This window comes from Strix uralensis, chromosome 1 (genome assembly GCF_047716275.1).
Source record: "Strix uralensis isolate ZFMK-TIS-50842 chromosome 1, bStrUra1, whole genome shotgun sequence".
Taxonomy (NCBI): Eukaryota; Metazoa; Chordata; class Aves; order Strigiformes; family Strigidae; genus Strix; species Strix uralensis.
In genome coordinates this window covers 144,122,559-144,150,335 of record NC_133972.1, presented here as the reverse complement: position 1 = coordinate 144,150,335, position 27,777 = coordinate 144,122,559, and positions in this window count along the sequence as shown.

Sequence of the window (27,777 nt, the reverse complement as noted above, 5' to 3'; positions counted from 1 at the left end):
ACAGGCTTGGGGAGGTGTGGCTGGAGAGCTGTCTGGAAGATGAAGGATCTGGGGGTTCTAATTGACAAGCAGCTGAACATGAGCCAGCAGTGTACCCAGGTGGCCAAGAAAGCCAACAGCATCCTGGCTTGTATTAGGAATAGTGTGACCAGCAGAAGTAGGGAGGTGATAGTCCCCCTGTACTCTGCACTGGTGAGGCCACACCTTGAGTATTGTGTCCAGTTCTGGGCACCTCAATACAAGAGGGATATCGAGGTGCTGGAGCGAGTGCAGAGGAGGGCAACGAAGCTGGTGAAGGGCCTGGAGTATAAATCCTATGAGGAGCGATTGAAGGAGCTGGGACTGTTTAGTTTGAGGAAGAGAAGGCTAAGGGGAGACCTCATCACTCTCTACAGCTACCTGAAAGGACATTGTAGAGAGGTTGGTGCTGGTCTCTCCTCACAGGTAATTAGCAATAGAACAAGAGGGAATGGCTTTAAACTGCAACTGGGGAGGTTCAGACTGGACATTAGGAAAAAATTTTTCACAGAAAGAGTGGTCAGACAGTAGAATAGGCTGCCCAGGGAGGTGGTGGAGTCACCATCCCTGGATGTGTTTAAGGGTTGTTTAGATGAGATGTTGGAGGATATGGTGTAGGGGAGAACTTTGTAGAGTAGGGCTGATGGTTGGACTCGATGATCCCAAGGGTCTTTTCCAACCTGAATGATTCTGTGTGATTCTGTGAATTTATGAATATGGGCACTAGCATCTGACACAGCTAAGAGAGGGCTAGTATATACAAGCATTTGTGTATATATATATATGCAAACATTTATATATACATATATGCATATACACATATATATTCCAAAGACACATATATACACATACTAATATATACCTATATATTCATGAGTTTTTTGGAGAGAGCAGATTATAGTAGGTATTTTTACTGTGTTGTTTCAAGCTCCACTACAAAATAAGTCTATAAAATATTTAATAATTATAATATCATATAATTAGGCAGTGGACAGGCTTGCAGAATGCCTTGAACCCTAACTTGATTATTATGTTAAAATTCAAATCCTTGAAATTCATTTGTGCCAGCTTAGCTTGCTTACTATGGAATAATTTTAGTCTATTACCATGTTGACTCTCTGTTACAGAGCAATAGAATATAAATATAAATGCAAATGAAAGTATTTAACTCACAAAAAAAAATCATTGATTTCAAAGAAAATCAATGATATGCCAATGCTTTTGTTTATTTGTTCATTTAGAACAATTTAAAGCATAGTCTTGATTAAGCATACCATGATATGCAGAAGAGAAAGTAAAAGTTTGCCAAAGAAAAAAAATATGTATGTATACTTATAATTTCCATTAAAAAACCCCCAACCAAACTTTAAATGAAGAAGAAAAGACGTATGTAGTAAAATGTTGTGTTCTGCAGATGGATATATCTTCAGGTATGTACTTGTCGTATCTATTTATAGCATTAAGATGCGTCTCATCTCATTGTGTACACTAATCTTCTTGTAGTATTAATATCATACATAACTCAGAAAAATAAAGTGTCTTTTAACAGTTTGTGTTATCATGTATTACAGAACTAGTTGTGCTTTGATTTTGCTTGCTTATGAATTTAATCTTCAGACCTAGTGTATCTCCTTGGCTTTATAAGAATGATTACATGTACTCCTTTCAAAAAATCAGGACAAATCTTCAGCCAGAGCAAATTGCTATAGTTCTATAATTAAATGGCTATTGCAACAAATGGAGGCAGATGTCATGACTTTATTACCTGAAGTAGATTTTAGTTGCACCTTGTGGAACAGCATAGCATATAGTTGATAATAAATACAGCACATACACATCTTTCCATGTGGAAATACTACTGTGGATAAACACAAATGTAAGAATACTGTAGCAGTGCAGGAATGAAACTACAACATATTTTCAATTCTGTGAGGTAATTCACTTGGGAACTTGTAAATATTGTAGACCCCACACAAAGATCATCAGTGAGAAAACTGATTACACAAAGAGCATTAAATGTCATCCTCCTACCTCAGGGCTGGCCTGCTGGTGTGATGTCTCAGTGTTATTCTTTATAGGTGTATGTGAAAGATATTGCCACTGAGTGTTGACTGGCTGTTGATCTAGCTATTTATGACAGTTTTCTCATCCCCTGCTGTTTTCTGTTCGCATAATGCAGGACTTAAAGACTTTTTAATAGGTATTGCTATATCAAGCCAAGAAATATTTACTGAAGACACTGGTAAACTCTTTTAGTTGATGAAAATTTCCCATCTATTCCTACAATTGCTGGAAGAGGATTCTGTGATCTTAAGCAGTGGTAGAAATTAAATAGAGCCTGCAGTCTTTCTTTTCCAAGTATACATGTATACTTAACGTGTGCAGAAAGGACATTACACTGATAACTAAGCTTTATGGGAAATCTGATATATTGCCTTCTACTTTACTGTATCAACCCAATAATCTTCAGTTCTTTTGCTTTTTAACATCACACTCTGAAGCATACTTGAATAGACTGTCTAATGGTAGAGAAACGTATGAAAAAAAATGAAATTATTACTTGCTAAAGAAAATAACATACAGTAAATTAAGTCTGGTCTACATGCTGTTACAGCACTGTTTGAACTACATTACTTGATTTTTTTAATCAAATGCTTTATGATTTTATTATATGTGAAGGTATGATTATGAAAAAGATGTGCTCACATATTGTGCTTTATTAATCCAGTATATATTGTTGTGCATATATGAAATACACTGCAGATGTGGAAAGACAATTTTTTATTCCCTACCAAAAGAAAAAATAGATAATTTTTTATGTAATGTCCAGTAGTGTCTGGCAACCATATTGTCTCCATGGTGTGATGTTTTTCTTGATATCTGAATTCACAGTTGTTTTCTTACCCATATTTGTTGTTCTGCTAATAGAAGTAAAACTATAGACATAGTTTTATTTTTATTAATAATGCTCAAATAATTATATCTGGTTAGAAATATTGTAAGTAATATCCTGATGTCTTTTAAGTTTCAATTATCATTCAGTTGGAAGATCTAAGACCATCTATTGTCAACTCCTTAAAGATTTGTACCTAACACGCCAGGGCAGATTTTTCTGTGCCACTAAATTTGCAGTATTTCAGAAGTTTAAATTAGCTGAAGAAATATTATCCTGAGGCCATTTGTATCCTTTAGCTAAGAAGGATCAGTTAATGAAATTACTTATCTCACACATTCAGAAAAAAAATGAGACAGATAGATAGAGACATCAGTTTCCAAATTATTTCCGTTAAAAAAAAAAAAAGAGATTGCATAAAAGGATTTTCCTTAGGACAAATTGTTGAGAGATGTATTTTTGATTAGTGAGAAACCCAGGCAAAACCTCTCTATGTGTTAGCTGTCAGGTCCATAGATACTTCAGTACAGTATGTCCAACAGGACAGCATGTATATGCCACAGCTTTTGGAGGCTGATAAAATTTTTTGAGAAGTTCTCAGTCTCAGTAGCTTGAAGCCATCCAGGAAACATTAATTTCTATTAACATATGGTTCAGCACTTTACTTTTAACAATATTCTCATTTTCTGAGAGAGGTAGCAGACGATAGCTGCTGTATCACCATGAAAACCCTACCACCCGTGTTCTGAGGAGGTGTTCAACATCTATTTGCATTATATTAAAACTGCCTGAAACATCTGTTTAAAACATCTGACCTATTTCATCCATTTGATAATAGCACTCCTTCCAGCTAAGTTACACCACAATTTAATATGATCTCTCTCCTAATGATGATTTTTAGTTGGGTACAGATAAAAAATATTTTTTTTTAAACTTGAAAATTGTAGTTGCCCAGGAATTTTGCGATGAAATGTATTTTTCTTAAAAACAAAGGAAACCCAAACCAAAAAGAAGTTGGTCAATTTAAAATAATATATTATATGTGAATATGTCGGTCTGGGAAAAAAAGAAACAAAAGAATAAAATAAAAAAAGAAAATTCTCACTAAAAAAAGCCTTAAACACATTAATAGGAAATAGTTTTCCTTGATTCAGTTCCATGGTCTTAGTGCGTCTTTTTGTAATAAAATGCAACAAAACTTTGAAAGGTCTCAGCTTCACCCCATACAGAGTGGGACTCTGAAATCTTACATTTTGCCAAACAGAAAACCTCTCCGTATCTGAGTTCTAGCAAACTCTCTAGGCAGTTGAAAAGCGTGGTGATTTACAAAAGATGAACTGATGAAAAAAAGGATTGTAACCTCTCTGCATTCCTGAATCATTGCTGTTGTCCAAAGTAGCCAATTGTTTTATCTCTTCACAGTGAACTTCCTATGATAAACCAGACTCTGACTATAAAGGTCAAAACTCCATACACAGAGATTACACAGGCTCAACTGGTCACAGAATCACAGAATCATAAAGGTTGGAAAAGACCTTGAAGATCACCTAGTCCAACCATTAACCTAACATTGACAGTTCCCAGCTACACCATATCCTTAAGCGCTCAACCACTCTTTGTAGTTTCCCATCATTTGGCTAAAATGGGTGGATAGATAGAAGTTGTTTTGGACTTAGAAGGAAGGAAACAATCTGGGTAAGAAGAAAACATACAGACATCGATAAAGGAGAGGAAATGAAGATGAAGCAAAAGTATACAGCAGGAAGGAACACAAGCACAATTATTTGAGAGAAACAGTACATCTATTTTGAAGATGATGATCTTAGCACCTCCAGAAAAGTTACAGAGAGTAATGAATAAAGTTACAAATGATAAAAAATAAAAGGCATGGAAGTGCAGCTTTCAAAACTGCATTGTCCTCTTTCGTGAATGCCAAATCGCTTGCCAGGTCCTTTCCATGGTTAAAGCTCAACATTGGCTCTAACTGAGGGGGGGCATCGCTTTAGGAGAGGCCAATAGTACATGAAGGTAGTGATCAGGATGCATCCCAGCAAAACTGCATTAAAATAAAATAACTATATTTACCTTCATTGCTGTTATTGTTTTTCAAAATAACTCAGCAAAATATATCTCAGTTCTGTCAATTTTATTAGGGCATAATACAAGTCCTTCATCTGTTCATCTTTAATGCACAAATGTTTGTTAGCTACAGTGAACTACAAACCTCCACATATAAATACAAGGAACAGGGCTAGAGGTAATTTTTGTAGTTTTGTGATGACATAGGCTTAATTTTATCTGTCAGATCTTCTCAAACACCTGTTTTGAAGAGCAGGAGAATATAACATGTTAATGTTGTGTGCTAGGCAAATAAAAATTTGTCTTATTAAAGCAGGAGAGAGAATCTGAGCTTATGTGACCAAAGTTAAGTGTATTTGATCACACTCTACTGTGAGTGGAACTACATATTCAAAACTGCAAAAGACATTTTGAGATAAATTCACCTGTAATCTGCAATCCATATAAGAAAGCAAATTATGTATGATCCATCACCTTTTAATTGAGTTGTACAATAAAACACCTCCCCTTCAGGATAATTAAATAAAGGTGGTCTGCACAATTATCTAAATGTGTGATTTCCTTTATAGTGATGATAAATGTTGAATAATTAATTCTAATGTAAAGTATTAAAAAAATAGTTCTTAACCCAGAAGGAACAAATTAAAATGTAGATGCTAATCTCTATTTTATTACAGTCTGTAATGATTTGAGGAGGTTTCTATGTTTAGATGCAGTGTAACTCTCCAGGGTTGATTAAGACTATTCTTTCTGTATCGTGGTGGTAAATTTCTCATTTGGGTATTATCTTTGCTATTGACATTTTTAACCAAGCTCTCCTTCCAGGCTGGAGGGTGGAATATTGAAGAGGAAGACAAATCATGAAAGCAAGAAAGTCCATGTGCAAGACAAAATTGACACCAAACGATTTATCCAGAGAAATATAGACAGTAACTGGATTTGAAAGCTAGAAGCTGGCCAGTCACACATTTGGTTAGATCCTGTTTTTCCTGACTTGACCACGTTTTTAACATTATTCTGTGGACAGATGACTTAATAGACAAACTGAGAAGCAGCAATAAGAAGTTTCCTTGTGGAATTGATTCTGGAACACTTGATTACTGCAAAGTATCTCCCACAGGCACAGACTAAACAAGGATTCTGGTCAGCAGAAGTTCCTTGTCAGCAGGAAAGATGGCAGAAACAAGGTCCAGGTTTGACAAGTAAGTAAGAATTTCTGCGGTTGAACAGTTGAGCTACTGAAAATTTCAAAGACCAGTATGAGGACACTAATTTTCTCTGAAATATAAGTCAGTCAACTAATATATACAGATAGAAACATATCCAAAATCCCTTGAAATCAATGGATATCACTATAGAGCTTCAAAGGATCTGTGTATCATAGATCTTCATGTGATCTGAGACTTTGATCACATGCCACTAACAGATTAAAGCAACAAGATCTATGTAGATTGATTTTTTTGTGTGAATATGTTTAAGAGAAATTGCTGTTCCAAAGTAACCAAATGTCTGTATGTTTTCTTCTTGAAAAAGAATCACATATTCAAAAGTAACATTTAAAAATGTAACCAAATATATATGTAACCATATATAAAGAACAGATCCAACTCAGGTAATAAGTTATTAAAGTATTAGCATTGAGTAGGCATATTAGTACTTATCATTAATGGTAAGTCACTTGATGATATCTCTTGCCTAGTAAACTTACTGAAATTTTATTCAAAGTGTATGTCCGTCCTTGTGTGTTGCTGCTTTCTGTCACTGATGTCAGGATGTTGCATGAGTCTTATAGATCAGAGTGAGGCAAACAAAGTAGCAAATGAGGTTGCATAACACTAGAAGCAAATATAAATATAAGCATCTTTATTAGAGTATAAACTAACTGCAGACCACAAGGTGCTTATGTGGGAATGACAGAACTGTTACTGACACATGGAACTGCCAAAAAAATGCTTTCATGCAATATCCACATCTCTCACAAAAATGCTTTTTCCTAATAAAGTAAAAAGCAGTGCTCAGAATATCTGAATCAGAAGTAGCAAATTAGGGTAGATGAATGCAGCAACTGGAATGAGTTTGCTTGTAACAGCCCATTGTGGTAAGCAGAGAAGGTTAAATGTGTTTTCTGCTTTTCATTATGAGGCAGCTCACCTCAAATACCAGACTGCAGACACTTAAATGTAAGCAGATACACTTAAGGTAGATGTTTAGGCTCCCTGTGAGCAGCCAGTGAACCTGTACGTCCTTTGGTATAAGGAAAGGTTCCACTGATTCACCAACACCAGATACGTGCAATATGTGACACCTGTGGTTTCATTTATTTGCTTAAACATAGGTGCATAGTACTATTTCACATGCACTGATTGTCCAGAACATCTGGATGGAGTTTGCAAGATATGACAGAAAACTTACAAGAGTCTTTCATATCTGGAAAGGCAGCTTAGGAGCCAGAGGGGATCTCAGATGACACTAGTCAGCTTCTATCCATCATTTAAATATTTTAGGTTTCTTCACTTCAGAGCTCAATTTCACTGTCCTTGTTTAAAAGTGAGGCTCTATAGCATACCTAGGAAGGTTAGACAAAGCATCAGATGAAAGCAATCCAACAAGGAGCCAGACCTTCAGAGAAGGCTGTAACTGTGTAGCCCAGTAGTGCCATTGCTAGTAGCAGGCCATAAGATTTGTATTGAATTTGCAAGACCTCAGGACTTGCCTTGTCAAGCTTGTTCTGTTAGAACTTTTCATCACCTGCCTGCAGCTTTTTTTTGGCCATTTTCTCTGTGACAGTAAGGTTTATAATTGACCATGTGACAAAGGCTATTTTGTTTTTCTTGTGTTCAACTTTGTGTAGCACCAGCATAGTTTTATATAAATACCAATAATAAGAACTTTTTCTAGACAGAGAGATTTATGGATCTAATACAATAATGTAGTGTAGGGCAATACAGTACAATGCAATACTGGTACAATACCAGTAAAACAGCAGAGGTCTTGAGAAATAATATCACAGAACACAACGTAAAGGAATGAAGGCATGGGATGATAAGGGATGGGGCAGAATCTTGGCACTGGAGAGCCCGTGGCAATAAACATCTCATCAGTTGTCAATTAAAAGAAATGCAAACTAGGAGCAAGACAGAACTAGTTTTAGGGGTAACAAAGAGACGAATCAAGTAGTATGTAACATAAGCAAAAAGCACCATATATAGTAAATTTGTATGCAATATGGAGCTGCAGACCAATGAAGAAAGCAAAACCTGTGGATTCTACAGTGAGGAAGAAGAAACCATCAACATGAACATCATACTTTCCCGAGGAAGAATTCCAGAGGCTTATGACTTGCTGTAATGCCCACCCCAGGAGCCTGAAGCTACCCACCTTAAAAGTGGAAGAGTGAGAGTAACATCAAGAAAAAGGGTAGAAAACAAGAAGTGTGTGTATTACAATTTTAATTGAATTATTAGTATTATTTAGGGTTTTTTCTGCACAGAAGTTATTTTTTTAATAATTAGATCCAGAAAAATAATTATTCTTGGCTTAGAATGTTTTCAATTATATTAACAATAAATTCTTGGCTTTATATATATTTTTCCCCTTTGCTAATAAGCAAGATTTAGAGCATAACAAGGCTAAATTATCATGTAGTGTTTATTAATAAATAGAACACCTAGAGGAAAGGGGATTAATTTAGCAATATGTATTGGAAGCCTTCTTTCCCCAGCTTTAATTTAAACACCTATTGGCAATGAAGGCAAAAAACTTGATTCAGTCTGTACTAATGAATCACTCTTGAGTAATATTTAAAATTTTAGGATGCAGCCACCCCTGCTATTATAAAAGGAAGTGGCAGTTCTGCTCTCATTTGTGAATAGTAATTGTTGGCACTATATTGCATCAGTGAAAGCAAGGAAACCAAAGATGAAATAAATAAGCAAGTAACCAACAAAAAAAAAAAAAACCACCAAATAATTAGAGCGATGCTACCACTCCTGTCACTAAGTGATATATGTACGATATTTTGAAAAGTAAAATATTTCTTTAGACTTGGGTCTAGAAGTGGAAATATGAATATAAGAGTGAATATTTATATAACTCAATTTTTGAAAGTGTAGTTTTAAAATTTTTATAATTAAACCTGGACACACTCTGAATAACTCTGGAAACGTTACAGATGTTGCAGGTACTGTGGGTTTTTTTTGTTTTGGTTAGTGTTTTTTTGGTTGTTTTTTTTTTTTTTAATTTTTTCTTTTTAAACACTTGATATTTCAATGAAGAAGCAGTAAAATCTTGTAGGGAGATATGTCATAAGCTACTGCAGTGTATCAAAGAATATTTATAATTTCTAGTGAGGGATTCACTGTAAAAGGTTATATGGCTAAATAAGATACCAAACATCCTATTCACTATAATGCCTGTCATGCATATTACATTTGATTAGAACTAAAATGGCATAGACAGAACAAGGTATTTTTTCCTAGAGTGTTAACACACTTGACTGAAATTATTAAAATCATGAATATGATATTTATTTCAAAAGTAGGCCAGGAATCTTAGTCACGGATCAGTATCATCCTGTGCTGCATAAGAGTACTGGCAGCAAAATTTGTTTATGCCACAACAGGTTTCTTCCCATTTACATTGAGTTCATCTTTCTGACCTAAAAGGGGGATTGTCTTCTTGTGAAAAATCTTCACTGTAATTCAGCAAAGGAGAGAAACAGATGAGAGGAAAAAGCACAGAGATGCATCAACCTACGTGACAGGAAGTATTCCATGGCACATTTTTAGTGGAATAGAAATTTTTTTAAAATATTTTTGAGAAGCTTTATTAAAGGGAGGAGGCACACAGGCAACTGTTTGAAAAAACATTCTCTTTTCTCACTCAGTTGGTAGTTTAGTAGACACAGATGTGATAAACATTGACAAGGACTTGCCTCCCACAGCATTTTGACAGAAGGTGATTGTTCTTCCTGTGCTGTTCACATGCAAAACCCAAACAGTGGCTTAAAGTAGCTCAGGGGATTATGCTGTAGTGTATATACTAAAAAGGAAAACGTATCTGGTTCTTTGAAGATATCTTTTTATTCTGATTTCACTATAAACAAGACCAAGGTTTTTAACAATGACAAAAGAACCTTTTTTTGTATCGATCCACTGAAAATAAGATCTGAAGACGCCATCAACCCAGCAAACACAGTTATGTTGGACACTCATTTTACTCTGGTAACAAACCAGCTAAAGGAAATGTGCTTGAACTGCTTTGGATTCTCCTGCCATCTTCTGCTTACACTGAAGCTTTTTAGGTTTTTATATTGAAGGTCTTCAATCTGTTTATGGAGGTGTTTTGTGTAATTATTCCTTAGCATCCTTCTACGCTTACATTACATGACTGCCTATGGGGATAGGATTCAAAGAATGAAGAGGTTTCTTCCAGGCTTGTGTAAGCCATTACCCACTGGGAGAATATAAAACCATGTTTTCAGTGGCATGGAAACATCATTCCGAAAGAAAGCATTCTTTCTAAATTCCCATAAGACTACCTAACCCACATCTCTCACTGCACGCTGCACTACTTACAGAACTCAAAGCTACCAGTGTGCAAGGAAATCTCCTTTCATGTTTCTCAAACATCTATTCCTTATTCAGTCTACGAACTGAACATCTCTTTAGGATTTTCAGCCTTTGGAAAAATAACCATTTGAGACTGGTAGGAGCTGTTGCACTCCAAATATTGCAGTGGGCAAAAGGGAACATACCATACAGACAGAGCCAAAAATTTCTTACTCCAATTAGTATCTTAGCAGTATAGTAGTCTAAACTATTTAATTAAGACCCATAAGCCTCATTAATAACATTGTTAAAATTGTTACACAAAGGCCCCTGAGTTTCTATACCTTGGGTGTAGCGTTTGGCCCACCCTACATGTGTTCCCAGTGTCCCACAGCTGATAGTTTCAGTCTTCCTTTAGCAAAATCAGAGGGAGGGAGCCAGTTCCCAGATGTCACCAGCACACTGAGGCCTTCGCTGGCAGAGGATCATGTTCCTGGTGGGGATTTATCTTTCCTCATTCTTGAGGTCAGGTTGGGCTACTTTTATATGTCTTCCTAACACAGCTACTTCCCTCTCACTGACTCCCAAAGTTTGGAAGTTGTGTAGTAGCCTTCCTCAGCTTCAGTTGACCTAAAGGACTGTTTCTTGAACAGGAACTGACTAGGTATGCAACACTTACACCATGAAGGGGATGCACAGAGCTTAAGCTAATGCAGGTTAGGTAATAGTCACTTGACTAACAGACAATTGTTTAAACAAATAAAACCAGTTTGGGCCCAGGCAATCCCAGACAGGACCATGCACTGCCAGTTCAGGACAGAGCCTATGGCCTTTTACTAGAAATGCCAGAAATAATATTTACTTGTGTACAGAGCTTGTCAGTGCTGTTTGCCATTAACAATTCTTGATTTCCTTGAATCCTAAACCTTAATTTTACCAAATAGATTGAAGTAAGACCACAGAGGAATCTAAATAGACTCACGCTAGTATTAGTGGCCAGTCTTGTGACTGGTCTTGATGCATTAACCTACAAAATTATCATAAGGACAATGTAACATTCAGTGCTTATAAATTCATCATTCTTGACAATACTTACAAGCTCGATCATTTTATTCACTTGATAGCAGAGGATGAAATACTGTCTTTATTGCACACAATGAATCCTCTGTATTTAAGAGTTATGGGTATAAATCAGGGAAGGATTTGAACATGGTAAGATTGATGTAAGGTTTCCAGCCAAGCTGCTCCTAATTCTGATGTGCCTAAATGTATGTAAATACATTTACATCAGCACACTGCTAACTGGGGAGAAGATCTTTGTGTCTAAAAAGAGTCACCTCCATCAAAGGGCATGAAGGTATGCCAGGTTCCACCAGCAGCAATTTTTGGACCCATAATTACTGAATGTCTATTATACATCAGAAGACAATTAATATCTTTGGGGCGTCTATTAAAATATCCCCCCAAAGGCTACATGGTTTCTAGGCATACATTCTCAGTATTGAATTAACATTGTCTTTGTTCTGGTGCATGACAAATGAGAGCAATCTTGAGCAAATCTCTGATTAGAGGAAGATTAAAATTAACAGTTTAATCTATTACAGCCACAATTAGCAATATGGCAGTAGACCTCTTCTCTTTGTAGCTTCCGTGCCTTTTAACTTAATAAAATAAAATTTGGACTTCTTATCTGTTATTGGGGCATTTCAGTTACAGTAGTCCATGAATAAAGCACTAATGTGCTGCCTAGGTGAAATGGCTGCTTTTTCAAACACCAATCAATAATAGAACATCATAACATATAGTTAAAGCTAATTATTTCAGCCAACTTCCAATAGGAACAGCTACAAATGTACATGAATAGACATGAAGTTAATTTTATATAAGTGATATGAATATTTCAATTGTTAAGTCCACTATATTTATAAAAGCTAGAGAGGATGGGGATAAATGAGTCACCAAATTCTGAGTTACTGTATAAAACGCCAACATCAAGGGGCTAATATTTCAGATATACACGGATTATAAACTTAACATTATTGTATCATACATCACTATGTGATCATGCTACATACTGGCAGTATTTCCTGATGTAATTCACTGTAATTTATTCACTAAACCTGTGATAACTTATGACAGCAATAAGGAGTGAATATACCTATTGTGTTACCCACACTCTAGAGAAGCAGTATGTCTTAAAGTGCCACTGTCATTTTTTTAATAATTCATTCTTTCCCTATTTTTTCCCAAATTAATTATGATATGGTTGGCTGCTAGCTTGGACACATGAAAGACAGTCAAGATCCAATGAATGGGACCAGACTGAAGTAGATACAGTAGATAAACTATCATTAATTTATCAGTGGAATTCATCTACAAGCTTTCAATAATTATTCATGATTCTTTACAATTTCTACTTGGTACATGAATCATTTATGTGTATTTCTTCATATTTAGGGCTGCAGAAGTACTGATTTTCTGCAGTATTTTTGGGGAGACTGGCTTCCTCTGAAACTAGTTTCAATTCCCAGACTTGTCTATGCCTTAAATCTGTTTAATTATGACCTAGGAAATCTCAGTGTGGTGCTTCTAAACCATGCAAATATTCATGTGTAATGACCTTTCTTTTTAAAACAAAAACCAAAAAACCCAAAATCAAACCAAACAAAATGCAAAACCAAACCCCATAAATCCTAAAGTTTCTCCCTCTTTCATGCTCAACTGTCTCATCACGTGCTCTTGTGAGGTGAAGGTTGGAAAATCTTAATCAGCAACTTCCTTCATTGGTAGCTAAATTCCTAATCCTTGTCTCTGTAGTAGAGCAAAGTATCTTTCACTCCATACGCTGGTTTCATCTTGTTCTTATTCCCACTCTATGAGATCCTCAGGCAGCCCCTACATTGCCAAAAGTTGGTTCTCCTTTGGTGGCACATGAAAAATGTTCAGACAGAATAGGAAAGTAAGTCTTCACCACTTCCACATACTGCCATGTTGTCTACCTTTCTTCCCTCTTCAAGGCAAACAAAAGAAAGAAAAAGCACATTTACCAGACAAGAGACCTGAAATGACCACAGGTCTATCACTTCTCACTGACAGAGCCTAACACCACCCATGCCCTTAGTATTGTGACAAAGAGGAGCCTTCTGTACTTTTGTCCCTCTCTGTCTCTTTCTTCATGCCTCTGCTCTAACCCTTAGGCTGTATAACAATGTTCTCACCAGTACTTAATGGTTATGTTAAGTGTGTCTTTCCTGATTTGACAAATGGGTCTGAATTCATGTTTGAGTTTCCCAAAGCAAGTAGTTCAAGTGACCTGAGAACTCCATTGACCTTGCCCTGTTTATGATGTACTTCAAAGTCATCAGTGTCCTTTGGCAGGAATGAACTCAGAGCTGTAAATTCTCCTGAATAATTTTATATTCCATCATGACATTTGCAGGTACCCATGTAAGGGTAGACAGCCTTTACATGTACTTGCTAGACTGCTATGGACTCCTAAGGGTCCAGCTGAGAGAGGAGAGAGAGAGAAAGATGTTTTGCTGAGAGACCCATGATTTGGTACAAGATTTTATGCCCAAGATTTTATAAAATTCTTCAAAGAAAGGGCATTGGTACTCACAGGTCCAAACAGATGGGCTTGATTATGAACCTCCGGTGCATCTCTGTTCTGGCATTTACAGATTAGACATCATGCTTTTAAATTTTGCAAGCAGGGAAGCTGTTGATGCAGCTATGCTCTTACTCAGATTTTAACATCAGCTACGTTTTCTCTGGTGCCCTAAGCAGTTTCTCTGTCAGCACCAGCTTTGATGTTGGGAAAGAGAGGTCTTCTGAGCCTTGCGCCACTTGGCTTTTGTAGTGTGACACTGGTCACAATATAGGGCATGAAGGCAGAGTAATATGTGTGAGACACCGTGGACTAACGAGTGTGAGTGCTATGGATGGGTAAGGCAGATTAAGACAATTAATTACTGGTTTAGCCCATTCTGTTCATAAGAGCAGAATAGAGGTGGAAAACATTCTCAGCCAGTACTGTCTTCTGAGCCCACACACCTCCCCTAACCTAAAAGTCAATTCTTCAGAGTTGAACTGGACTGTGAACGTACCTACTTAACAGTATGGATGATCATGCATGGCTAGTGTGCAAACAGAATATAATTAATTAAAACAATATTTATGTGTCTCCAGGATTTTCAGTGTCAAAATTTCAGACATAACTGTGTCAAGATATTTCTGCATTGTCCTTTCTATTTTTCTTTTGAGTTTGTAGGCGCTGCATTTCATTTTCTCTTCCACATCTAATTTTAGTGTTGTCCTTCTTAAAGATTTCAGGAACCTCTGAAAATCATATACCCATCGAATAAGCATGAGAGCCCCACACTTATTTCATTATGTTTGGCTTAAACTCTCTAACAGTGAGGATCTGTGAGACTAAAAGAGCTGTTATGTTTGTAATTGGTATATTAATATAATTAATTTATATAATTAATATAATATTTAGCTTCAAACTTCACCAGCATTAAAACACATCAGCAAAAGGCAAAAGAACACAGCCAACGAGTCTGGTTTTATGAAAATTATCAATAGCTAATCTGTGAAACACCCCCCACCCTCAAATGAAAAACTGTTTAGAAAAAGCAATTCTAAAGTGAAATCGGGTTACTTGGTAGTATGCTGAGTACAACAAAGCAGTTTCTACCACCACATCCTAAACTGTCAGAATGAAATACAGAACTAAGGTAGGTTTGAACCCTGCTGTAATACATCTTTCCCAAGCACATTACTCCCTAGAACTATCACCAGTGGCTATCAAATTTCTTGTAATCATAAATAAGTTATGTTTATATCGATAAGTTCTAAAAACTTCTGTACATTTGAGCCTTGCTTTCAGTGTCAAGTGAATTTAAGAAACTATGTGAAAGCTATGATCGCCTTATACTCTGAAACCCGTGTTTGCTAGTCTGTAATACTATCATGAGTCCAGTTTCAGAGAACAGGTATTACTCTCCCACTTCCTCAAACAGAATTTGCTTCCTAGTTTGGCCAAGATGTATTCACTTATGTTGAAAAGAAGATGAACGATCCAGTAAAAGTCTGAGCCTGGTAGCTGTTACTTTATTTTTGACACTGTATGGTAGTTTTATGAAACAACTTCAGGGACATTTTTTTTCATACTGTCCTGGTTTAACCAGGATAGGGTTAAGTTTCCCCAGCAGTGGGGGAGGAAGCTTTAGCCGGGTTATTCATATGCCATGCTGACGTCACGTCCAGGCGTCAAGTCCGGGCGCCAGAGCGCGGGAAGAATCGGTGATCACGTGGGGTTCGTGCCGCCGGGTTTTCTCTCACTGCTATATTGGTAGATATTTTGCCCTGTTCATTGTTATTACTATTATTCTTAGTGTTATTGTTGTTTGTTGTGTTGCTATTGCACTGCTGTATTAAACCTGTCCTTATCTCAGATCGGGGCTTTGTATTTCACTCCCTTTGTGGGGGAGGGGCAGCGGCCGTGTGGTCTCAGACCCCGGCAGGGGCTAAACCACTACAATACTGATGCCAGAACTAAGTTAAAACAAGTGTAAATAGGTTTAATATAATTTTATAGTATATGGATTACCATACACAAACTTAATAGTTATGTTCATTTGAGCAGAAACGCCGACTAGAAGTCGAACTTATATAGCAACGTTCATACTGAAGATTTCTCAGAGCACTTTACAACCTAAGTTTTATATTGGTAAGGCACTGATTAGGAAAGTAACTACGTGTTCAGTAATAGCTCACATATATCTCTATAGAAATTTTTGTTGAGGGAAAGATACTGGACTTTTATTCATTTTCAAACATGCCAAAATTGAGCAACATGAACAATCGCTAAAGATATAGAAAAGCTCATTAATCAAATTACCTATAAAGACAGATATTGCCAGGTTTTAAACTTCCAGGCATTTAACAAACTAAGACATTACAGAAATACTGTAAGTAGTCACTGACCTGCAGATATTTTACTGGATTAACATGGTTTTATACAGACAGTCCTTTGGGAGCTGACCTTTCTCCTAACAGTAGTCTTACTGGGTTCATGGAATGATACATATCCTAGTGGTGCTTCTGTAAGGTTTGAAAGCTTGGAATTCATATATCATATTTATCTAAGAAACAGCTGCTCCTTAGGAAAAAAGTAAATTTTGACAAGTTTTGCACAGCTCTAAGGATTTTTATTCCTCCCCATCTTGGCTTTTTAGCCACTATTTCTAAACTATTTTCTGTTTCTTCCATGTATTCATATTTTGTCTCTGCTTTCAAAGACTGCCCATTTCTCTTTCGTATTCTTTTCCAGGCAGCAGTTAATAGTATTGCTAGACTAGGGGTTAGAACTCTTAGAAGAACACTCCTAAAAATTCCAACCTGTAAGACAATATCAGCATGCTTCTGAGAACTATTTAGAACTTCAGATGTTCACAATCTGCCTTTGAAGACATTATGTTTATACGACACTTGTAAAGTTTTCAAGTCTTACAACAAGTGAGGATATGAACCAGTAAAATTCAAAGTGTTCCTAAAGGCCTGTCCTGTAATGTCACCTCCCTTTTCCTAATGCTACAGCAGAAATTCCAGCAGTTCTTTTGCACACACAGATCCCAGGATGGAATTAAGGGGGGGCAAACAGAAGCTGAGGTGTTGGTCTCTGCTTTCTCATAATTTTGCTGTTAGACCTCAGGACAGCCCATCTTTCTTCACAAACACTTCTTTTACTGTCTATATGCCAGATTTTGATTTCATGCATGCCTTGAACTCACAGAATCACAGAATGATCTACGTTGGAAAGGACCTTGAAGATCATCTAGTCCAAACTTTAACCTAGCATTGGCAGTTTCCAACTACACCATATCCCTCAGCTCTATGTCAACCCTACTCTTAAACACCTCCAGGGATGGGGACTCCACCACTGCCCTGGGCAGCCCATTCCAACGCCTAACAACCTGTTCTGTAAAGAAATACTTCCTAATATCCAGTCTAAACCTTCCCTGGTGCAACTTGAGGCCATTCCCTCTTGTCCTATCGCTTGTTACTTGGTTAAAGAGACTCATCCCAAGTTCTCTGCAACCTCCTTTCAGGTAGTTGTAGAGAGTGATGAGGTCTCCCCTCAGCCTCCTCTTCTCCAGACTAAACAACCCCAGTTCCCTCAGCCGCTCCTCGTACGACATGTGCTCCAGACCCTTCACCAGCTTCGTTGCCCTTCTTTGGACACGCTCGAGTAATTCAATGTCCTTTTTGTAGTGAGGGGCCCAAAACTGAACACAGTAATCGAGGTGCGGCCTCACCAGTGCCGAGTACAGGGGCAAGATCACTTCCCTGTCCCTGCTGGCCACACTATTTCTGATACAAGCCAGGATGCCATTGGCCTTCTTGGCCACCTGGGCACACTGCTGGCTCATTTTCAGATGGCTGTCAATCAACACCCCCAGGTCCCTCTCTGACTGGCAGCTCTCCAGACATTCCTCCCCAAGCCTGTAGCGCTGCTGGGGGTTGTTGTGGCCCAAGTGCAGCACCCAGCATTTGGCCTTATTGAAACTCCTACAGCTGGCCTTAGCCCATCGCTCCAGCCTGTCCAGATCTCTCTGCAGAGCCTCCCTACCCTCAAGCCAATCAACACTCCCACCCATCTTGGTGTCATCTGCAAACTTACTGAGGGTGCACTCAATCCCCTCGTCTAGATCATCAATAAAGATGTTAAACAGGAGTGGCCCCAAAACCGAGCCCTGGGGAACACCACTTGTGACCAGCTGCCAACCGGATTTAACTCCGTTCACCACAACTCTTTGGGCCCGGCCATCCAGCCAGTTTTTAACCCAGCGAAGCGTGCGATCATCCAAGCCTCGAGCAGCCAGTTTTGCCAGGAGAATGCTGTGGGAAAGGCCTTACTGAAGTCGAGGTAAACTACATCCACAGCACCTCATTGTCTTTCTTGTAGTGAGGGGCCCAAAATTGAACACAGTATTCAAGGTGCGGCCTCACCAATGTTGAGTACAGGGTGACAATCACTTCCCTAGTCCTGATGGCCACACTATGTCTGATACAAGCCAGGATGTTTTTGGCCTTCTTGGCCACCTGGGCACACTGCTGGCTCATATTCAGCTGGCTGTCAACCAACACCCCTAGGTCCTTTTCTGTCAAGCAGCTTTCCAGCCACTCCTCCCCAAGCCTGTAGAATAACATGGGGTTGTAACCCACGTGCAGGACCCGCCACTCAGCCTTGTTGAACCTCATACAATTGGCCCCTGCCCATCGATCCAGCCTGTCCAGATCTCTCTGTAGACCCTTGCTACCCCAAAGCAGATTAACACTCCCAGCCAACTTGGTGTCATCTACAAATTTACTGAGGATGTACTCAATCCCTTCATCCAGATCATTGATAAAGATATTAAACAGGCCTGGCAACAATACTGAGCCCTGGGGAACACCATTTGTGACCAGTCACTAACTGGATTTAACTTCACCACCACTCTTTAGGCCCGGCCATCCAGCCAGTTTTTTACCCAGCGAAGCTTGTGCCCATTCAAGCCACTAACAGCCAATTTCTCCAGGAGAATTCTGTGGGAAATTGTGTCAAAGGCTTTACTAAAGTCTAGGCAGACATCATCCACAGCCTCTCCCTCATCCACTATACAGGTCACCTTGTCATAGAAGGAGATGATGTTAATCAAGCAATCAATTCAGATTGTACTTTCATGCATATATTTGACATACACCTCTTTTAGTCACAAGAAACAGCTATTTTGAGCATGGACAATCCAGTGATAAAGATTATTGTAAATGTACGTTCATGGCAGTCTCCTTCAAAATTTGCAGCTAGACCCCATCTCAGATTATGTAATTGACTGTTCCCCTTCTTGTATTAAAATTAACTCAGCTGACAGAAAATATCCTGTTGCATATCCAAGTTGTGATTTTAATTAGCTGTGAAGGAATGATAACTTAAATATATTTCTATGCTAAATAATGGATAAGTACATAACATGGACACTAATTAAAATTTTAACATTTTGGTTAAGACTATAGCCCTTCTGCTGATCAGGCAGATCTGGCAAAGGGGGATTAGGGATGGCAGTAGCCAGCTCATCTCACCAGCATGCACACAAAATGAAGAATTTATTTACAAAAATAGGTTGATTACTTCCAAGACATTTTATAGATAAATATTTATTATTTGTTCTGTCTAGAAGTTAGAGGAATGTTATTGCCAATAACATCAATGTAATATCAGTAATGCAGGCCTCACATCTAAACATGTTTATAAATAATAATAAAAAGCATACTAATTTTTGTTATTGTTATTGCACTTCAAAATTAAAAAGCACCCGCATCAATACACTGCTCTGGATACTTATCATGTTCATTAAAAATAACTCTGCAATGAAATTTTTATAATACATCTGTCTCTAAACACATCCTCCTGAAAAACCTTCAAAAGATTATCAATGAAATTACTGTTTGCTACATGCCATGTTGGAGAAAAAAGATTCAAAACCAAAGTTCAAATTGCTCCCACAAAATTCTCTTGATAGCAGTTTTGCAACTGAGAACTCCACTCAAATATGCCAGCTATTTCAGTTATTGTATAACTGGAAACAAAAATCCTCTAATTCAAGCAGGTGTTAGACTACATAGAAATGTACATAATAAAACAAATAAATTCAAACCCTCTGTTACAGAATTACCAACCTAGTGAAACATGCTTGTAATTAAATGTTCATGTTTATTTTTAACTCATATTTATACATTTTTACAACATATTTCTACATATGCATTCTGGCTTTTATATATATTTATATCTATAGAGGAAAGATACTAAATGTCAGAGAAAAAAACCCTAAAATAAGGAAATCTCCATCTTCAAAATAATAACTCTGCATCTAAGAGAAAATGTAGATGTAGTGAATTCTGAATTGCTGTGGACTGCAATAGTGTACTGAAATAATTCAATATTTCTTAGAAGAAGAGCTGGTTTAAGAAAAAAATTGTTTCTCTCAGAGTTCCCTATAATATATGAGGAAAAATGCTAATGGATGAATAATAAATTCAGTTTGCCTAAAAATCTTTTTTGACCAGTTTAATCTTTTGTGGCACTGAACAATTGCCATGGAAACTTTGGTTTTCTTTTCAGTATTTAGTAGTGTTCACACTAGCATGATTTCAGCAATTAGGAGATTGGAACAAATGCTTTTCCTAGTATAAGACCAATTAATTTAAAGGAAAAATGTATCACTATATAAAATAATGATGTTCTAGTGGTCTAAAGTGTCTTGTATCAAGAATGTGAAATCTTTACTGGATTTACTCTGGCTGAATATTAAAGACTGTAAGTGCAACGAAGAAAACACACTCTGCACCGAAGTGTAAATATTTTAAATATCTGTTCCTTGAAATTTGGTATTTCTTTTAAAAGAAAATAAATTTAATTAGTTATAAAATTGTTGTCATTCAAAAGTGTCAATGAATTGATAAATAATTACTTCAACATGGATTTCTTCATTATTGCCTCAGCCAGAAACCTCTCAAAATCTATTTTTCATATAGAAATAGCAACAGACCTAGTATGATGGAAAGTAAATAGTTACACTATGATATTCCAAATAATTCTACCAGATAGAGTCTTATAGAATCATCATGGTTTAACCCCAGCCAGCAGCTAAGCATCACAGAGGTGCTCACTCACTCCCCTGCCCTGTTGGCATGGAGGAGAGAATCGGAAAAGTGAGAAAACTTGTGAGTTGAGATAAAGACAGTTTAATACGTAAAGCAAAAGCCGTGCACACAAGCAAAGCAAAACAAGGAATTCATTCACTTCTTCCCCTCAGCAGGCAGGTGTTCAGCCATCTCCAGGAAAGCAGGGCTTTATCATGCATAACGATTACTTGGGAAAATAAACGCCATCACTCCAAACGACCCCATTTCTTACTTCTTCCCCCTAGTTTTATATTGCTGAGCATGACATCATATGTTATGGAATATTCATTGGTCAGATGGGATCAGCTGTCCTAGCTATGTCCCCTCGCAAATTCTTGTGCAACCCCAGCCTACTCACTGTCAGGGCAGCATGAGAAGCAGAAAAGGCCTTGACTCTGTGTAAGTAGTGCTCAGCAATAAAGAAAACATCCCTGTGTTACCAACACTGTTTTCATCACAAATCCAAAACATAGCCCCGTACTAGCTATTATGAAGAAAATTAACTCTAACCTAGCAAAAAAACCACAAGAATACAATAAGTAATTTAGCATTAAGGGCACTTTGCCAAAGCTTTCTACATAGCTGGGTTATACATATGCCTGTAATGGAATCTGTTTAATTTTATTTAATTTACCATATAAAAAGCAGCTCGGTAAGAACCTTGTAGTTATGTCTTTTTAACATTACGGTGAAAAGAGAATCTTGGGTTCTTGAAGAACTAGAGGTGAAGACTGCATTGGGTCTGGCTGGGATGGAGATAACTTTCCTCATAACAGCCCTCATAGTACTATGATTTGTATTTGTAGCTAGAAAGGGAATGATAACACACCAGTGTTTTGGCTGTTGCTGAACAGTGTTCCCACAGCACCAAGGCTGTCTCTCCAACATCCCCCTCACCCCCAAAGGCCAGTAGGCTGGGGGTGGACAAAAAGTAGGAAGGGGACATAGCCAAGAGAGCAGACCCAAACTGACCAAAGAGATATTGCATACCATATGACGTTGTGCTTAACAATAAAAGCTAAGAGAAAGGAGAGGTAAGGGGGACATTCGTCACTGAAGTGTTTGTCTTCTGGAGCAACCACTACATGTACCCAGGCAGTGGCTGGACATCGCTTGCTGATGGGAAGTAGAGAATAAATCTTTTCATTTGTTTTCCTTTGCTTCTGCCCACAGCCTTTGCTTTTTCTTTATTAAACTGCCTTTATCTCAACCCACACATTTTTCATCTTACCTTCTCCACTTCTCCTGCTTAGGAGGGGGATGAGTGGCTGGGTGGGTTCCTGGCAGCCAGCCAAGGTCAACCCACTACACTGAAGCTATAATACAAACTGGAATGATTTCTTAATCTTGTACATATTTTCATACTTTGAAAAGTAGTCAAATGAAGTATGTGTGACACTCCATCTTGCTTCAAAGTAATGGAATATGATTGAAACAGTTATATATTATACATTATTTAGAAAAATACTTGGAGATAATACTGCCTTTCTTAGAAATGGGGGAGAAGGAAAATTAAAGTGATTTTCAGTACTGAATTTTGTGTTTTATGATTTGTCTGCTTAGACTTTTCATACAAAAGTCCAAATAATCAAGGCACTAAGTGACATATTTATCATGCATGCTATTTCAAAGTCTAATTGAGTTGGTGGTGTGGGGCACCAAGAGAGCTTCAGAATTCCATTTCACTTTAAATATTTTTTTAAATTTTTGATTTTTGCTGATCTTCTCATGAAGATTTGCAAAGTTATATTAAAGACATACATTTTAGTATGTTTTGCAGTGATAGATTTTAAAATAATAACACATATGCACTGCTCTTGAATGTACCATTGTGGATGTATTTAAAATATCTCATTATTTTTCAGTCTGAGCACAAGAGAAGAGTCTTTGTGTACTTCACATCCTATGTAAGCATTATTGTTCTACCTGTGTCATAGATACTGAGATGATGAAAGCAAATAATTCAAAAATCTAAAAAAAAATTTAATTATTATTTTAAAGTCCACTGTAGACAATGGGAAGGCTGCCTCCAGATTTCCCTGTGGCTTGAAGTCTTGAATTTCAAAGTTATTTAGACATTTAGTGAATAGATTTTTGAAGTGAAAAAGCTTTTTATTTGAGAGAGACTTTTGGGTGATTCAGAGGATTAAATTATGTTCTTTTTCTAAGAGTATTTACAGGGAACCATCTCCACTGACCAAAGTTAGACACCTAAACTTAGACCTTGTCTAAATTTGCCCTCTGAAGTCCTGTATGCACAGTCATTTAACTGGCGATTAAATTCTTAAATGGTTTTTAAGATCTGGGCCAAAGTGTTACAGGTTTTCAGATATTTTTAACCTGCTGTAATACAAAGCCAAACTAAGTTTGCAATAATTTTATCTCCCTTAGCCCATCATTGGCATTCACCTGATGCAATCTCAGTCTGAAGGTCAAACTGACATATGCTACCCTTTTTTGTAAACTGAGTTTTTTGCTGGGTCAATACCCTGCAGGGGTTAATCTCACTGTGGCATTAGGTAGAAATCAGGATCATCACAATGATAACTTGTAGACAAGTATAAATGGGATGATGGCAATGCTGACCTAAATTGGCATAACCTGGCACTGAACAGCATTAACAGAGCCTTGATTTCATAGCATATTTATACATCTGGTTACTTTTACTGTGGATTTGGGCCTCTGTGCTTTTGCTATACATAAAATGTGTATGTATAAGTTATATCAGAAGTTAGAGGAGCTTGAGATACCAAAGGCAAGTTGGTGAAATAATTTGAAATCCATAGATTCACTAGAACTAAGACTTCAGTTGAGTAAAATGAAGAACAAAGAAACAATGCATGTTAAACTTAATATTTAGGAACTAAAATTGAACATGAAATTATTGAACACACTGTTTGTGGTAGAAAACATTTCTCTTAATGGAGAAGCAATACCGATATTTTTTTGGTATATAATATTATTTTTTCCTAGAAAATAACATTCAACAAATTCCATCATGAAAAAAAATGGTAAAACTCATTCTTATTAGCTGTCATATTTATTTATCTAAATGAAGTACAGTGGAACGTGGTTGCCATAGCTACAGCAGATCTCTGGAATAATTTTGTTTATTCTTAATTGTTGCATATTTGTGTACAAACAGCTGAAGAACATCTTACATTTTTAGTCTAAGACCTTAAAGACAAGAAAAACTTTGAATCTGAATCTCCTGCTGACAGAAGGGTACTCTATAAAGTGAAACATGGTGAATGAAAACTTGTCACTATAGAAAGTTGTCTATAGCTGTCTGCATAAAAACAACATTTTTTTTCTTTATAATATACCAATCAAGAATCTTGCACTATATTTACCTCTGTAATATTTATAATCATATAAGACTTTGCAAAGTTGAGGCACCTGTAGATTTTTTTCCAGGATAATCACATCAAGTCTTACATTCTCAAAATTTCAGTGAATCAGATGGGTAGAAAGAGCAACTCTTCTTCAAAGCTTCCTGTTACATATGGCATCTGATTTTTGCCTAGTTAGTTATCATTGTCCATTTCTTTAACAGAATAATGCTACTAGCAATGTACTTTCAACCTGTTCAGTGACATATTTATTCTTACAATTGAATGCAGACATGAAAATAAGCTCATCATGAAAAGGGAGAAGACAGTATTGAATTTTAACAAATTACTTTATATCACATTTTGCGCTAATATTATTCTTATGCACATCAAGCAGCCAAGGAGATCAGTACAGCTATGCTCATTCACAGAGCAGTGAACTCACACATATTGATCTTAAGGCCGGTATTCTCATATCTGAGGAGCAAATCTAACTTCATAACCAGGCATTGCATTGAAACAATTTCCTGGGGTTTTAGATGTTTTCAAGTGGGTCTACAGTCTGAAGACTAGTCAGAGGTAGGTATGAGTAGAATACAAATATACAACTCTTTCTTCTGATTCACTGTGGGTAATAATATGTAATATAAATGTGCTGAGGACTTCTACCCTTTTTTCACCCCTTTTTAGTTAAAAGAATCAGGGAACATAAGAACATATCAACTGCATTCCAGTTTAATGGAGGCTCATTAACCTTTTTTTCTTTTTTTTTTTCTGAACATCAACAGAAGACCCCTTCTAATCATGCAGGTTACATGACTGAATCAATAGAAGGTCTCTATCATGGATTATCAGAAGATTCTGGTATTTTTCCCTCATCTATGTATAACATATCTTTAATTTGAATAATAATCTATTTTACTTCTTCACATTCTCAGTTGACTGAAGTCTATTTAAGGCTTCTTTGCATATCAAAATTTAATCCCATCTCTACCCTGGGAGTTCAAGTTCATTGTTCCCACTGTTTTCCAGTGCCTACAATATCTATCCATGGATGATCTGTTTCTGCCACAATCCACCACAGAATTTTCACATTTTTCAATTTACTGAATACTTTTCCAGAGTAACAATTTCAGGATTTGGTCCATATTGATCTATGTGAACTGAAAACTGCTGGTGAAACACAATCACATTTCAGTATTTCTATTTCATAAAGTAAGCTGGCAAAACTGAAATCTGGCTCTGGTTTCATGCAGTCACACAAACACAAGCTTAAATGAGACCCTGCTTTCTAGAGTTTAAAATATCCAATTATAGCAATTATAATCAATTTGGAAATTGGCAGACTTCCAGAAGTTGTTTGTTGTTATATCAAACAGAACAAAACTTTTTCTTCTCTGTATTCAAGAAGAGACTTATTTAGTAGTGACAGCAAACTACTGATTCTCTCTTCTTTCTGGCTCACAGAACATCCAAACTCTACCAAAAATAGCATATGACTCTCAAGGATTTTATGATCTAATTCTGTACAGATTTTTGACATCTACTACACTACATTAAAATACAGGTTTCACTGTAATTGGAATTTTACATGTACGTACTACCAAGGTATAAAATTTGTATTAAAAGGAGTAATAGTCTTCATTTCATACCTACTGATTTTGATCTTACTTAGAAAAAGTCACTCATTATTTTATTTGCTCATGGATTTAATCATTCATTTACTGGCAGTGCAGTTTAAACAAATTGAAATAAGATATTCAAACACATCTGTCTCAGATGATAATTTATAGTATTTCAGAATGTGGATGATTTGCTCTTTAATAGCTCTTTTCTCTTCATGAATTCTATATTTATGACACAAAATCTGATTTCATACAACTCAAGAATAATGAGGTTAATAAGAAATAATTTTTAAAGGTAGATAACTTCTTACATTTTAGCAATGTTTGAGTTAATCTTATGGGTTTCATATGGTTATGAAAGTAAATGCTAAAGTAATTATATCAAAGAACACAAAACTGACTATGTAAACTCAGAGCTGCGCTAATAGGTCTATGTAGACCTGTTTATCTATTACAAGAGTAATGTGTATCCCAAGAGTTGGTTGTTCAGCACCTTACAAAACTAAATTTACAGCAAATAATCTTTTCCTTCTTCTTAGGATGTGAAGTTGAATTTATGAGTGCTGTATTCTTCTATTTCCAGTCAAGACATCTCTACATTATATATTTTCTTCAACCTTTCTAGCCTTATTGTGTCATGTTGATTAAGTCCTTTTCTGACTTGCATTACAGCAATGACAGAAGTTTCAGTCAAGAAAAAAGTTTCATTATTCTGTCTTCTGTAGAATCAGAACCAAAACATCTTCCCTCCAAAGCAACGTTTCACCATTTCTACTGGCAATTATTTGTCTCTTGCACTCTGTGGTTGCATTCTGCTTGTTCATGGCTGTATGTCTTTTGTGATTCATTATATTTTTCACTGTATTTTCATTGTATTTCTCCCCCTCTTTTGCTTCTGAGGGATTAGATCACAGCTCCATTCTGAATTCTCATTATTAATCTCAAACATATAACCTTGAACTTTACACCTTTACAATACACCTCATCCCTGTTGTTCTGGTTTCCAATATATCTTTTCTCATCTTGCTATCATCTTTTGCAGATGATTCAAAGTTGTGTCGTCAATACCCTTCATTGTACTTTTATACTTTGACCATCATTGAAACTATTTTTCAAAACATTTCCAGAATTGATTCTTTAGGACACCACTTGTAAACATCCAGGCCATAAGTTCTCCTTTTCAAGACCAGAAATGACTTCCAGTGTCCAGTAGGCTTTTTAATTATCCTACAGTTCCTGTATTAAATTACATTTTCAGTACCTTCACACACACACAGAAGTCATGTGGCCTAATTATTTTATTAACATTCCAGTAGATGTTGTCTGATATATTTCTTGTCAAGGAATGTAAATATTTTAGAAAAAGAAATTAATACTGTGGTCTGACATATATACTCTGAATGAGACCAAGTTGCATATCTCAGTGTCTTATATACTTTTGAACATAATTTCTTAGTATCAGTAGTCTGTCTTGCTTGTTGAATATGTCTTTTGCCTAAAATCATTGTGTTTGTTTTTTTTTTTCCCCTGTAAGGAACTGAAAGAAGTAGTGC